The following is a 16089-nucleotide window of genomic DNA, read 5'->3' on the forward strand; positions in this document are numbered from 1 at the left end:
ACAGGCTCCGGGGCACCAGACGTCCTTCACCGGGTATCTCACCGGCCCATGCGTGTTGGTGCCGATCCCCAAGTTCCCACAGCTCTATTTAGAGCCCCCACACTCCCTGCTGGATGTTCCGCTGCCTTCGTGGCGTCCTCGAGAGGTCGACCTTCTCACCCGGTCCCCACCCGTCTCCTCCCCCAACGATCGGGACCGAGCCGACCTTCGTCACCCGTACACCGATGACTGTGATGTGATGGATGTGACACAAGTGTGACGGCTGTGACGTGACGAGTCTGACGGCTAGGCCGTCACTGGTGTTACGTGTAATTTTGATTAGATTCCTGATACGGCACCGTCATGTAAGATAATTAGATAAAACGCATGACAAGAGGTTATGCACTTCAGCGGTTTTAGCATTCGTGCAGTGGACAAATCGCCTATTACTAGGATGTTTAGTATAAAGACGTCCTGTTCCACAAGTGTGGCGCAGTTCGGCGAACAAAGCTAGCAGGAATCGACCGTCGTAACGACGTCGCCGCCGCCGCCGCCACAGCCGCGACGTCTCTGTCCAGCGGCCGACCAGACAATCAATACCGGGTCTGGTGATGGGCCCGACGGGACAAAGGACACGTGCCGACTGCCCCGGCTCGTCAAACACCGGTTAGCGGCGGTCAGGCGACAGGCGACGACACCTGGGCCGAACACAGAGCAGCACCTGCAGATGCACGACTTCCTCCGCAAGATTTCCGGAGAACCGGGGCGCGGGAAGATACCAAGAAGCATCCGGTTTTGCTAGTAATAACATCCTCCTGCGGCTCAACCGCGTCCAGCAGAATAGCTGTGAGAATCGCTCTCCGCGCGCTACTGAGCTACATGGATGAGCTGGACTGTCCAGCCGGCGGCGCTTCTGAACACTTGCTGCGAATTCGGCACAAAGTTTGCAACTCCGGAAGTCGATTGTGGCAAGTTAGATACAGCTGTAGGCGGTTGGGAAGGTCCCTCACCCGCCGCGCTTGTCCGCACCAAGCACGGGCGCCTGCGACGGCCGTCGGCGGTCTGCGATTCGGTGAGGTCGAACTTCCCCCGTCGCGGCTGGCTCCGGTTTTACGACCAGCCACTCCTTGAAGTTCGAGGTTAACTCGCTGACCCCTGCTCGCTGTTCGGTCGGATCAGAGCGCGATTTCCAATCGTCTGGGAGGCCGAAGTACCGCAATACATCCTGATTCCGGGTGCCGGGGAACTTCCAAGTTTGCGGCACAGCACATGAAGGACATCTTTCAAATCCATATGTTAAACGTTTACCACGAGGTGAAACGAATAAAAAATTAGCACCTTCTCCTTCTGTCGCCTAAGAAACACACAACAGTAAACATTGTGTCATGGCTTCTTCCCACGCCGACTCAGTTCGTTTGGCCAAAGCTGAAGTCCTGGGACCTTGCTATCGTGCCCAGCTGGCGAGAGCGCAGTTACCGGCCTGTAATCCATGTAGCAGTCTCGCGAGACCTACAGCACTCATTCCTGTACCGGGTAGCGAACCCGCGCCTGCTCTGCATGTCAGGCAGCGAGCCGGTATATCGCGGGGTCGTTCAGTACAGCACCGGCCTTCGAGAAGGAGCGGGCTGCGGCCGACCCGGTGCGTCTGACACCATTAGGGACGCGGAACCGGCGTCATGCAGCTGTCACTGTGTCGGACCGTCACGGGCGCCACCTGTCACCCACTCGGAGGCGTGGCCTCGTCCGTGAGGGTCGGTTAACCCTTCCTGGGCCGAGAGCTCGACATCCGACCCTGCTCTGATGGCTGAGTCGGTTGGCTCAGTAGACGAACACAGGTCAGCCACGTCACGGCTGTGTGGTAGCTACGGGCATGGAGGAGAGAATACTGGAGTGGCAACTCCATGCCTTTAGCATGGGCCGTTAGCGACAGACACGGGCCACCTAGCGGGAGCGGGTCGAAACGCCCCAGCTAGTATCGACGGGTCGCGGCGGTCGGCTTATAATGGCGGGCTATGGCGTGCAGCGGTTTAGAGAAAAGGGCGTAGGAGGATTATTTTGGGCGCTACGTGTGATTTTTGTACATCAATGAGCAGGAAATTAAACGGAGAAGACAATGGTTACATTCAAGTTCTAGCGACTTTCACAGATTAATCTCAAATCCGGTGCGCGAAGGGCGGTACATCTACAGCTGGAGACGAGGACGGGAAGAACGGGCAGGCGCCGGCTCGTTGAAATTGACATTAAAACTTACAGATGGGTAGGGGTGTAGTTATATCAGTCGAATCACAACTGAATACAGGTTTTTATGAGGTCGTGCAATATCCAATAACATAAAAAAACTCAGAGAAATGGGCCCAAACAGGCATTGCACACACCGTTGGAGACCGTAGTTGGTCGTGACTGCTAGGCCCATTGGGGTTTGAGGAGAGACCGGAGGGTTGATAACGGCCAAGCACAGAAAACAAGAACAAAGGAGGATCTAGACGACCCTGCGGGGGAGGGGCTAGCTTGGATGAGCAGTAGTTTGACCCAGAGGCGGATCCAGCTCAGAGGTTTGGGGGGGGCAAACCATAAAAATTTATCGATTCTTTCCATGCATCGTCCATAGGCGTAATGTTAAAATCATGCCGTTTGGGGGGGGGGGAGGGAAATGCCCATTCTGCCCCCCCTGGATCCGCCACTGGTTTGGCCCTCCTCAAATAAAACCTGGTGACTTGGCGTGGACACGTTTTTAGTACGTAGAAGTGACACGGTCAAAGCCTTCAAACGCAACAGGTCATTTGCACGCGGCCTAGTGGCTTGATGGGGAATATGCCTAGTTCTTCAACGTTGTGAGGTCAAGCGAACGTTTCCCCTCCCCTCCCTTTTAAGCCACTCTATAGAGAAATGAAACTGTAGACTTTTACAGAATCAATGCGCTGTAGTAAGTTCATAATAAACCTGGTTCTTCAGTAGACGTCAACATGCTCAATTTTAATGTTACTTGATGTTTGGTTGAACCAGCGATTTTTTCATAGAACTGCTAATAAAAAAGATCAAACAATATCCATGTGTATTCATCTTCCACTTGCAGATAAGAACGCAGAAACAAATAAACAGTCCCAGAACCTCTAGGTCATCAATAGGCGGAATCCTACGGAGACAGAGAGGTATCGGTGCCATGAGCTCCTCTTAGTCATTCGACTACACAACGCTATCGGCTGAGGGAGGAAAAAAACTGGATTCGGCACAGAGAACAATGTCGGCACAGCATCTCCTTTCAGCCTCCTGCTACCAGAGTTGTACTGAGATGGCTCAAAGTGATCGATACAGAGTGTGATGTTCTTGTGCAGGTACTCTGCTGATTTGTCAAGAAGATCCTGTCGCCTGCAGTTCTGCATCCACTGCCACTGGCGGATCCAGGGGGGGGCCACGGGGGCCATGGCCCCCCCCAAAGGCCTAAAGTGGCCGGTTTGGCCCCCCCCAAAACGTCCGAAAAAATGCTAAGAAAATATACCTTGATGGAGGTTTTTAGCCACTTGGTGAAGTAAAGCTTTCCGCAGCATAATATGGAAGCAATATGGTAGCAGTGAGGGTCAGTCAAAAGTTGCGCGAGAGGAGTCGACCTTAAAAAAGACTGTTGTTGGCACGTGTTTATGGCGCGGCAGCTGGTAGTTGGCGGTGTTTCGCGTGGTGTGGCATCACTGGCCGATCCAGGGGGGGGGGGGGGGCACGGGAGCCTGAGGTGCCCCTGACAGGTCCATGGTGCCCTTGCTAGGCCTGTGGTGCCCCTGGACCCTGGCAGGCCTGTGGTGGCTCTGGCGGGCCTAGGGTGCCCCTGCTAGGCTGCTGATGCCCCTGGGACCTGACAGGACTGCGGTGCCCCTGACAAGCCTAAAGCGCCCCCAACAGGCCCGTGATGTCCCCGACAGGCCCAAGGTGCCCCTGCGTGATGCCGTGATGCCTGCGAGGCCGGCAGGGCCCCTGACAGGACCATGGTGCCCCTGCGAGGCCGGTGGTGCCCCTGGCAGGTCTCTGGTGTCCCTGACAGACCTGGGGTGCCCCTGACAAGCCTGTGGGCCCCTCACAGGCCCGTGGTGCCCTTGCTAGGCCTGTGGTGCCCCTGGCGGGCTGGTGGTGCCCCTGCTAGGCCGGTGGTGCCCCTGACAGGCACCACCCGGGCACCAAGGGGGGTCATGACCCATGTGGCCCCCCTTGGATCTGCCACTGATACATAATATATTGATTTGTAAAGATAAAGACCGGTGGTGCCCCTGGCAGGCCTGTGGTGCCCCTGCTAGGCCCCTGGTGCCCCTGGGCCCTGACAGGACTGTGGTGCCCCTGCTAGGCCTCTGGTGCCCCTGCTAGGCCTCTAGTGCCCCTGCAAGGCCGGTGGTGCCCCTGTAAGGCCTGTGGTACCCCTGCTAGGCCTCTGGTGCCCCTAACAGGCCCATGGTGCCCCTGTGAGGCCGGTGGTGCCCCTGGCAGGTCTCTGGTGTCCCTGACAGACCTGGGGTGTCCCTGACAAGCCTGTGGGACCCGTCACAGGCCCGTGGTGCCCTTGCTAGGCCTGTGGTGTCCCTGGCGGGCTGGTGGTGCTCCTGCTAGGCCGGTGGTGCCCCTGCTTGGCCGGTGGTGCCCCCGGGCACCAAGGGGGGTCATGACCCATGTGGCCCCCCTTGTATCTGCCACTGATACATAATATATTGATTTGTAAAGGCGTTATGGCTTATGCAATATGCAATTGCAGGCACTTGGTATCCCTCACTTATCCCTCATTGGGGGCTCTGGCGGACTCCTGAGTGCCCACGTCTATCTCCATTCTCCGGGAGCCCTAGACGGGCTCCTTTGGGTCCTTTCAGTCCAATACAGCATAAGAGGTCTCCACGCAAGTCCTATGCATCCTGGGGCGGATCCAGGAAAACTCCAAGGGGAGGGTCATGAATCGAAGTGGTGCCCCTACCTATACCCAAAATTAAAAACTCAACGGATTTCGTCCACTTCATTTTGGTGGGCCCCCATTTTCAGTTTTTTTTTCTTTTTATTTATTATTTTCAGTCAGTATCTTAACTCTTAGCCACAACCACATTTACCAATTGTAAGCAAGTATATATGAATGTGCTATGTGTATATATGTTGTGGACGCTGAGTAGTGAGTACTTACCAGGAACGTTATCAGGTAAGCAAATCGTTGTCAGTCCGACGAACTTGACCCTGGCGTATAAAGGGTCTGTCCTTGACACTTCAGGCTTGTCAGGGGCACCAAAGTCCTTCCAGGGACACCACAAACCTGTCACGGGCAACTGCGGCCTTGTAGGGGCGCCACAGACCCGCCAGGGGCACCACAGGCCTGCCAGGAAGCAGGGGCACCACAGGTCTAGCAAGTATACACGACAGGCCTGTCAGGGGCACAACGGGCCTGTTGGGCCCATGAGCACCCCTAGGGGCAGGGGCACCACAGTCCTTCCAGTGGCACCGCAGGCCTGTGAGGGGCACCAGCGGCCTAGCAGGGGCACCAGTCAACACAGGCCTGCCAGGGGCACCACAGACCTGCCAGGGGCACCAGAGGCCTGCCAGGAGCACCACCGATCTCGCAGGGGTAACTTGGGCCTGTCAGGGCCCAGGGGCACCACGGGCCTGTCGAGAGGCACTTCAGGCTTTTCAGGGGCACCATAGTCCTCTCCGGGCGCAGGGGTAGCAGGGGCACCAGAGGCCTGCCAGGGGCACTACAGGCCTAGCAAGGGCACCACTGGTCTATCAGGGGCACCACGAGCCTGTCATAGCCAGGGATCTCAGGCTTGTCAAGGCCCAGGGGCACCACAGGTCTGTGAGGGGCACCAGCGACCTAGCAGGGGCACCAGTCAACACAGGTCTGCCAGGGGCGCCACAGACCTGCCAGGGGCACCACAGACCTGCCAGGGGCACCAGAGGTCTGCCAGGGGCACCACCGGCCTCGCAGGGCACCACGGGCCTGTCAGGGGCACCTAAGGCTTGTCAGGGCCCAGGGACACCACAGTCCTTCCAAGGGCACCGCAAGCCTGTCAGGGGCACCAGAGGCCTGCCAGGGGCACCACAGGCCGAGCAAGGGCACCACTGGCCTGTCAGGGGCACCTCAGGCTTGTCAGGGCCCAGGGGCACCACAGTCCTTCCAGGGGCATTACAAGCCTGTCAGGGGCACCAGAGGCCTAGCAAGGGCACCACAGGCCTGCCATGGACACCATAGGCCTGCCAGGGGCACCACCGGCCTGTCAGGGGCACCACGTGCCTGCCGGGGACACTTCAGGCTTGTCAGGGGCGTTACAGTCCTGTCAGGGCCCAGAGGCACCAGGCCCGTGGTGTCCCTGCTAGGCCTGTGATGCCCCTGGCGGTCCTGTGGTGCCCCTGTCAGGACTGTGATACCCCTGATAGGCCGGTGGTGCCCCTGGCAGGTCTTTGGGCCCCCGGGCCTCAAGGGGGGGGGCCATGACCCATGTGACCCCCCCCTTGGATCCGCCCCTGTATGCATCTGAGGGCGTACCCTGACGTCTGAGGTACCCAACTGCAGCTCCAATGGTGTCTTACACTGGCGGATCCAGGGAGGGGGCATTTAGGGCCATGCCCCTTTCCCAGAGGCCTAAAGTGGCCCGTTTGCCCCTCCCCCAAACGATAATGAAACATAGTTCAATCAGTGCGTGGCCCAGCAGCCGAGTTAGACTGGGGGTGTTTTACCACCTCCCGGCCCGCAAAGGGACCCAAGAACTGACTCGAAGCGGGTTAACTGCTCGACAAAAGCAATGGTAAGTGTTCACAAAGTAATATAAAGGCATGGGTCGGGTGGACTACCATTTATATATTTTTCTTTTTAGTTAAAAAAAAATTAATAGTGTCAGAGCTGTGACGAAAAATAAGTGGCCTAAATCCGATGAGAAAACAGGATTTGGGGGTACCCTAGGTTTGGCTCCGCATGAGTTGGCCCCCCCCAAAACGCAAGCCTGGATCCGCCAGTGTCCACTGCTGACATCTGCAATGAAAGATAAAATTTGTTAACCCTCGCACTACTGGGGGGCGAAATTTTGCCAGAGCTTGCAATGTTTGTCAAACAGGTGAGTGTGCACCTTGTGTGTCCAAATATAGAAACACAGCGTTTTCATATTTGGAACAATGATCGCCTCAGCTTTTCTTTATATGGAACATTGCTTCCAAATATAGAAATGTTTCTATAAATGGTACTGAACAGCCAGTGCACCCTACTGGGTTGGAGCCAGGAAAGCACAGAAACTGAGGACAGTGTACAAGTGCTGTGGGCCGTTGCCTACCCAAATTTATTCATAACATATTTTAAGCACTAGGGCAGCTCATGAAAAGATTAGACGAGAAAATGTTCCTCCATCCCACTTTTTACAAAACCTTTCAAACATTTCCATGCCACTGTGTGAGTCGGAGTTCTGCATTAACCAGTCTGCAAAACATGGCAGGGAGCTCGACATTCGACAAGATTTTCGGGGCAGACAAAATCCTGCCCCGAATCAATGCTGAGTCAGAGGCAGCCCAATTCCCACCCCTAATGGTGCAAATAATGTAGCGATATAATGATGTAGGAAGCAGTGAGAAGCTGAGTAAATCACTTCTGTGTGACTGTAAAAATTTTTTAACTTCTCCACCAGATTTTCCTGTTTCTGCACCAATATTCCTGAAACTTGCCCCTATTTCTGCCCCGACCTGTGGTGTCTGCCCCGACGAGATCTCGTCGAAGCCTGCCACGTTTTGCAGACTGGTCAGCATTAACCCACAATGTATTTTTTTGACTTGGTAGCAATATATTACTTTTATTATTTGAACTATATAAAATATAACCACCTATGATTTAAAAAAGATGGGCAAGTTACATAGATACGGAATTAATGTCAGTTTTGGGAAGATATGAATGCATGCATAACCTATGAATGCAGAACACAACCATAATATCATTAGCATATTACATGTCATTGTAGTTAACATATTTACACAATATATGGTTATGATCAGTGTCTTTATCAAACTATTTACCTCTTTGTGTCACGCGGAAAGCGGTGGAAGGACTTCTCGGGATTTCTTTGAGACGAGTTGGTGCAGTTGATCGCGCCACACCATGAACGACTTCCTTTCCTTTTTTCCATTTCCACTTGATATAACCAAATTCTTATACTAAAATTGAAATACCTCACTGTATATTCATAAAACAAAATACTTCAACTCAATCGACATCAACCATTATCGCCGCGCAAACAATCTGAAATATTGCTCGATGTAGTCTGTTCATTTTATTTGTCAGCTGGTTACGAGCGCGCTCATTGGTTGAATTACGGACGGTTGGCAACGCTGATTGGCTGAATGGTGTAGTTCTGCTTTCGATAAGAACCTATGAACGGTACTAGCTGGAAGGTGTCTGTCGCAAAAAAGCGTGGAGTTGCCACTCCAGTATTCTCTCCTCCATGCTACGGGGAAACGATGACGTGCACTGGGCCACGAACCGGTGATGTTCGAATGCGTTAGCTTGCTGGAAGTAGCCGCAAAGAAAGCACGGGCACGGCTGGGAGAACTCGGTCCGATGCAGTCCAGCAGTAGGTCCCAGGAAACGTAGGGTACCAAGAATGTCGCACTCACCTATGTAGCGAGTGAAGCACATAAAAGACTCACTGAATAAGCATGACGTAATGTGCAATATCTCAGAGAAGTATTGGACGCACTTCGAACACCACAGCTCATCAAACTGGCATCATCCAAGAAATTTAGTGGTTTCTTCAAACCAACACCTACCGCCATCTGCTAAAGACCTAGGAATGGCAGAAAGCCTCAGTCTGCTGAGTACACGTGCACTTGTACTCCCCGGTGCCCGTCCTCACATCCCTGCAGCATCGTCACGACGAGCCCGCGTGCCGGAAACACCGTCACGGGCCGGTGACGGCGGGGCCGGCGCACTGGCGTCCAGCTGATACACGGCATGACGGTGCGGACGTGACGCGTCACACACGTGGTCGTGGCGGTGGTGACGGTAAGAGTTTTTACGTACCACAGCCACTCTGGGTATGTGCAGTCTTACAAATTTTTATTCTTCGATATTTCGCAAAGGACTGTGCACTACCAGACCAAGTCGCAGAGAAGGATTGGAAGAAGAAACGATACAGATGGAAGCGAACAAAGTAATGAAAAACAACTCCACACCAAGACACCGATAGCGTAACATATTTCACAAAGCCTGGCATGACAGTGTACGGTTTACTAGGGGTTCAATCAGCTCACGTCCAAGAGTAGATCATACTCAAAACCCTAGCCTCGCTATAATGCCCATTAGCCAGTCCTGCCACGCAGAGAGCGAATGGATCGTCGTCATCGCTATTTTTCTATACAGCCCAAACAACTGTGAGCACTTAGAGCGACACACCCGACGGCCGCCTTCCAAGCATGCCACTCTCAACACAAACGTCCCCACATACCAGGCATTCGGCTCGCGCTCCCTCCCACCCGCTCAGTGGAGGTCCAACTCCAAACAGCGCGTCACCGACCGGGCGGCGGGCGGCAGACGGTGCGGATCGATCCCCCTGTGTACGGGCGGCCGGCAGACGTGCGGCGACCGGGAGGGAGCGAACGACGGCGACACGACCGCCCGTAAACAGGGGTGGCGGCGCCGAGCGCGCGCGTCCGCCGCCGCCGCCGGAAGAGGACGACGGGTAACTGGAGTAACTGGATCCTAGCCTAGGGGTACGCACCGGCGCCGACGACAGCCGTCGGTGCCGATGGAGGGTACGGAGAAGACCCGATGACAGAGGCTGGGCGACCGGTCACTCCCGGAGATACTCGCGCAGTATTGACGTGCTGGTGGTAATAACCGCGGCTTAGTCCCCGAGCTCCAATCGAGCCGGTATTGCGGATTACAGCATATTGGTCACATGTCGATTCACGGTATATACAGGCGGTATATGAGCAGCTTTGCTGCCCCGCTTCTTAGAACGCCTACTCAAAGGGAGCCATATAGCTGAACATTTGTGTCTTCCTTCGTATAAAAGTTCATCAAAGCTGAAGGTCAAAAGCGCAGTGGGTAATTTCATTCCTTTTCGGAGACAAAGTCTCAAATCACAACAGAACCCATCCAACGACAAGGTCATAGCCGCGGAAATACCCGGCACGCGCCTGTTTCGCTAGTCACGTGCCTGATGGCCGTTTTAATGCCATTCTCTCTCCCTCCCTGCAGCGCACCGGCATACCATGCACTGACTAAAAACCAGCGTCCCGAGAGTCGAGTCGAGAGCGTATCAAACGGTCTCGCTAGCTCCACTTATCCCTGGCTGAGACGGCTGAGCACGACCCGCCGGCGCAGCTGCCTTTGTGATACCGCCACGGACGCTCGTCGGAGCGTCATCGTCAGCACGTACCCACGCCGGCACGAGACAGAACAAACAAGCGCGCGCGGCGCAACGCGGACCACGTGGACGCCCGCTCGACGAATCAAAGTCGCCGCAGCGGTGGCGGTGGTGTTGGTGGCAGCGGAGTCGGCGGCGGTGTGAGCTAAGCATTGATCCTGGCGTCTCTCTCCCTGCTGCCGCCGACAGACTGGGGCGAAACCGGCCAGTCCGCCGCCGCGCCGGCCAAAAAACAGCGGCGGCGGCCGGCGCGCAAAAACAGCGGTGTGCTGGTCGGGACTGAGGGGAGGGAGTTCATTGGAAACGTGACAGGGCTTTCAGAGCGTGCCAGTAGAGGAATGGCTAGCGAATGACCCGAGGACAGGGCTGGGACTAGCGCCCTAAGCGTGATGTGTGGAAATGCGAGTGGAGCTTTAGCTAATTACCACTAATCAATGAAAACGACGGGGACTAGGTCCAAGGCAGGTCATTCCCAGTTACCGCGGCAGATGCCCACAGCTCTCCCAAGTATAGCACTCCGCTGCATTGCCCATGAAACCAGCCATGCCAGACCGAGCAACGACCGTCGGCACACGGCCATTGCAGAGTTCCTCGAACAATCAACACCAAACCGCCTACCGCGGGGACCGTACTTCGCCAGACACTGCAGAGAAGATATCCCTCCGGGGCACCTGTGATAACTTGGGAGCAGGTCCCAACGGACAGGACCACCTGATTAGCCAAATGTTGGATTAGATCGACAAAGAACAAACGTAGAAACAAGAGGGGATGCGAAGCGACAATCACAAAAACATCGCCAAAAGAAAGTGATGCATCGCCAAGCAGTTGGAAGGAACCAGATCTCTCCTTAGCTCGCAGTGTCCATCTAAAAAGGCCACTTGTCCAAGCTCAGCCGCTAATTTCAAAGCAAAACACAGTGGTAGCAGGGGCATTCCACGTCAAATCGAACAAAAATCGGCTGTTTTGCACCTTACCATCAGCGATTTCATTATAAATTTGTGAGCGAGTTCCTGTGTGGCCCCGGACATTACATTGATGTTTTTTTGCACATTCTGACCACAGGTCTTCTAAATATAGGGCATCCAATTTTTACAAAATGTTGCATCTTTATATTTTGAACGACCATAACTCTGGTTGTACTTGTTTGATTTGAATGAAATAAACCTTACTGTTTAGGTAATTTCTTAAGCATTTGTTTAGAATTGCACCTACTTAAATATATGACCTTGAAATTTGATTAACTCTGTTCTTAAGCACAAATATTGAAATAGCAAAAAACACGTCACCTTCGATTTGGCTTATTTTCATATATTTTATTGCCTACCATATTCTTAACAACCTGTGAAAAAATTGGAGTGGGCCATTCATAAGTTTTGAAGAAAATTGCACATATGCAAACGTATGTTAGCACGCGCAGTGGAGGGGGAAGAGCGAATTTCGCCCACCCCTCCTGTTTTTCGCCAATATCTCATAAGATTAATGCGAAATTAATTATGCCTACCTGTCAAGAATTGAATTGGACATCTCATCGTGCAAGCAATAAGAAAATCGGTTCACAACTGTTCTAGTAATAGCGGTGTAAAGTGAACATCCTGTCGCCGCAGCGACGCGGCGACTCGGCAGCCGGTGCCGACCGCTACGCGCCGCCTGAATTGTAGACTGTGCCGGGACGGAACGGAACGGTTCCGTCTTTACATCGCGCTCCCTACCGCTGATTACGTTCGATTCGCGTCAAATTTTGTGAGAAGACTAAGAAATGTACAGGCAATCTTATGGTGAAAGAATTTTGAAAATCGGTTGGTAAACAATTGAAATATGAACGTGTAAACACAAAATTGTGATTGCTGCGTTTCCCGCATCGGCCGAGCCCGCCTCAGCCGGCGACATGTTACTCTTAGCAGGCCTCTAACTGCCATATTTATTATTGGATTAACTAGAAATTCCCCATACATACTAAAAAATGTATGTTCTTTCGGATAGTGAAGATCAAAAGACGTGAAGATATCGTTGCGTGATAATGTTTTCGTTGAATTTACTTCATGATGCATTTCCACACGGCTCAAAATTCACCGCAAAATACCGTTTGCCTGAGACACTTTTACTATGGAACGTGAATGCTTGACTACGATGACTATGCATTTCCATTCTCGCAGTTTGGGATATCACTAATCAGCAATCATTCATTTCAGAAAGTGTACACAAGCAAGCATGTCTTGACTCTGTCTTTCAAGGTCACGCGCGGTTGCGTGATGTTGATGCATGAAAACGGCGTTTGCCGCGAAAGTTATGAATGGCCCACTCCAATTTTTTCACAGATGGTTAGGAACATTGTGACGGACATAATATGTAAAAATTACCCAAATCGAAGGTGACGTGTTTTTTGCTATTTAAATTTTTCTGTTTTAATTCAAGGTCAAATGCATTTCAAGGTCACTTCAATGTAATTTTATAATTAAAAATCAAAGCCTTATCAATTGCCTATAAGACCCTGTTAATATCATTTTGATACCAGAAAAGGAACCAGAGTTATAGCCATTTAAAAAATTGATGTGTGGCATTTTTCGCTATATTCGATGACCTATATCTCAGCGATACGTTATCAAATTTCGAAAATATTATACGTAACTCAGTTTTGAACCATGCCCAGTCTGCCTACAAATTTTCAGAAAAATCGAAGGGGATGACGGATTTCGGTGTTTGATTTGACGTGGAATGCCCCAGCAGCTTCCCATGCGTACCCGAAGCAACAGGCCGGCTCTCGGCAGGGCAGGGGGCGGGTCGACCAACAACGACGTCGACGCGCCAGCGTCGTGGTGAGGACAGAGTGTCGGGGCGGACAGAGCGCGCGAGGAGCGCCGTCGGATCGATGACCGGTACGGTGTCGACCGGCCGGCGGGCACTGCCGGGTGTCCTCGATGGGCAGCGCTGGCCGACACCTGCCTCAGAGGGACCAGAGCGGTCACAGCTGGACCGCACGGACCTGCACGGGACGGAGTGGACAGGAAAGACTGGACAGGACGGAGTAGGCGTCTCACCAAAGTCCTGGCTAGAAAATCAAGTCAAGAAATCGTTTTTGATACTGGTCCCACGCCCAATTTGACCCCACACATCCTAACTTTGACAACAGCCTCCATCTGATCGGTGCAGCACCAGATGTCGACGCCGAGAGACACAAGGACAAGGAACTGGGCGGGACATGAGTAGCGGCGCGAGGCGGGCGTGTCCCGCACCCTCGCTCTCCAGCACCACCGGCAAGACTCATGACCCGGGCAGTCGGGAGGTGTCCCGGGGTAATGACCTGTCACCGGGCCGTGACCAATCGCGCCCACTCCTTCTGCCGCCGATCCAGGAGGCGTGGCAGGGGGAGTGGCGGGGTCCCATCGGCCACCATTGCGTCTTCCCCAACCTCAGGAATAGAACGCTAGAGATGTGACAAGAAAGGACCACCCCAACGAAGGAGGCAAGGCCCGCTGGCAAGGCGTCATCGGCTCATGATCTACACCAGCACGCAAGCAAAAACGGTCGGCGAAGTCAGCGTGGGCCACTCATACAGGACCTGTAGCGTCTGGCATGAAGCGGCTTCGAACGCCCACGCACCGGCGTCCAAGACTGAAACATGCGGAGCGAGTACGACCGAGCCTCGATTCGCACGGGAGACTCGTGGAAAGTGGAACCGTCGGCTGCTTTGCCGCTCACCATAGTGTCACGACCATTCACATTCACGAACCGAGCCGGTACACCATGTCACGAGAAAAGCGAGTGCTGCACTGAAACGTGTCTGCGAGATCGGGATCTGGTGTTGTGGCTGCTGGATAAGGACGCCGAGCTGGACTAGGACAAGCACATATTCAGATCCCAGCCTTGAAGGAAAAAATGACCCACCGGATATCTATCCTATGCACAAGCGCATACCCAAAGTACTCATAATATTGTAAAAGATCACCTCAAAACCACGCGTTCATAACATCCCTGATCCCATCCATCACACATTGAACAGAAAACGTGATTACCACGCCATCTACTACCTAGCGAGCTTCAAACATCATCCACACATAAGCTCACACACGTGTGCCTAACAAACGCCATATCACGCCATACCACGCACGCACCAGCCACCCGATCTATAGTTATTCTTATTATGCGCTAATTTGCGTCAGCTTATGTTCCCGGACTAGCCATTATCTTCGGAGGTTCTTTTTCAGCAGTGGGAGCGGCAGTCGCGTGGTCTGCGCGCGGGCGTTGGAGAGACGAGAGGAGAGGGTAGTGTTCCCACGGTACAGCCGCCCACCGGACGGGGGAGGCTGTCGCTCGATACTCAGCGTCGGTCTTGGTGCCGGCCGGGACTGCTCCGCTAGGGAAGACTGCGGTAGATCAACCAGCCAACCTCTCAGATCGCTCCAGATCAGTCAATAGTAGAAGATCGGATAAAGGAGAGAACACAGAGACGCGCCCTCGAACAGAAATCAGGTCTAGGGGTCAGGCCATCTCTTGTCTAATGTCTTAGTTAGGTCAGGTTTTGTGCCAGGTCTAGGAGATAAGTCTTTAGACCAGGTTTCATGTCAAGTCTTAGGTCAGGTTCAGTCAGGTTTCAGGTCAGGTCTAGTAACTCCGCGGCTCAGACTCTGTGTCTCAAACAGCATGCAGCTGAACTGGGGCAGTACGGCAATCAATGTGCGATGTGCATAGTGCACTAGGCATTAACGGCGAGGGCGGTCTCTTCCGCATCCCTACCAGCCACAAACGTTCCTACTTCCTTGTTGCCATGGTGATGGTGACTGGTGATGGTGTCTGGTGATGGTGATCAAATGGTGATGGCGATGAGTGTATGCGGACGTTTATCCAATGCACGACCCGAACACCAAATGGATCCTTTTGATGTACACCAACGAACGATACAATGCCGTAGAAAAATAATCAAAGTGTGTCTTACGGGCAAAGATAATGCTTCATCTACTAACCACGTCAACTACCTGCGTAGTACGTCTACTACGAGCGCTACCTGCGTAGTACGTACTACGCTCATCATTTCGTCAACAAACATGTGACACAAGTCGTCGCCCAAGCCAGGAAAAATGACATATCTCACGTCCCATGACATGACGACACATCACATCACACGACACCAAAGGACATCACCGGATGAGGACAGGGCATAACGATCTGAACAGCAAATACAACCATGTGATCATTGCCTAGCGCCATATTCACAATCCTTCCCTTCTATCGGAAAGTACTTAAAACGTCGCCGCCAAAGGTGTCAGCATAAGCTCCAAGAACAGCCGCATGGCCGGGCCGGCGGCAGTGTGAGCCGAGTGGGAATCCCAGGCATCGTCGACCGGCCGCGGACATACAAGGTGACCGATGGCTCGGGACAGTGGCAGACAGGAACGGTGAGGCCCACACCTCGGTACAGGGGCGGTACAGGCACTCATACGGTGGACGAATAAAGTGGATAAAGCTTGTGGCAGTGGATAAGTCAATGGACAGATCAATGTACAGTGGACAGCTCTCGAAGATTGCTGTTAGACAGGCGTTATATATGCAATAGGCATACAAGGAATTCCTATTTCAATTAAGGAATATCGAAATATTGATTAGGGGATTGGTGGCAAGCAAAGCCATGAAGCGTCAGTATCAACTGTCAAGTGTGTACCCTAGCCCTGACACATCATTATAAAGCTGTCGAAAGTAGTGTCGCTAGTAAAGAGGACAGAATAAGCGAGGCTATATGGTGGAGGGACTAGTGCTCAGACCC

The 16089-nt window shown here is 53.2% G+C and overlaps 1 protein-coding gene across 2 annotated transcripts in view; it reads right to left on the reverse strand.

Moving 5' to 3' along the window:
* The window catches only part of LOC122387152 (pumilio homolog 1-like), a 104918-nt gene that overhangs the window by 74965 nt on the left and 13864 nt on the right, over positions 1-16089 (reverse strand). The gene's annotated exons all lie outside the window — the stretch shown is intronic.

This window comes from Amphibalanus amphitrite, unplaced genomic scaffold (assembly GCF_019059575.1).
Source record: "Amphibalanus amphitrite isolate SeventyFive unplaced genomic scaffold, NRLGWU_Aamphi_draft 000275F_arrow, whole genome shotgun sequence".
NCBI lineage: Eukaryota > Metazoa > Arthropoda > Thecostraca > Balanomorpha > Balanidae > Amphibalanus > Amphibalanus amphitrite.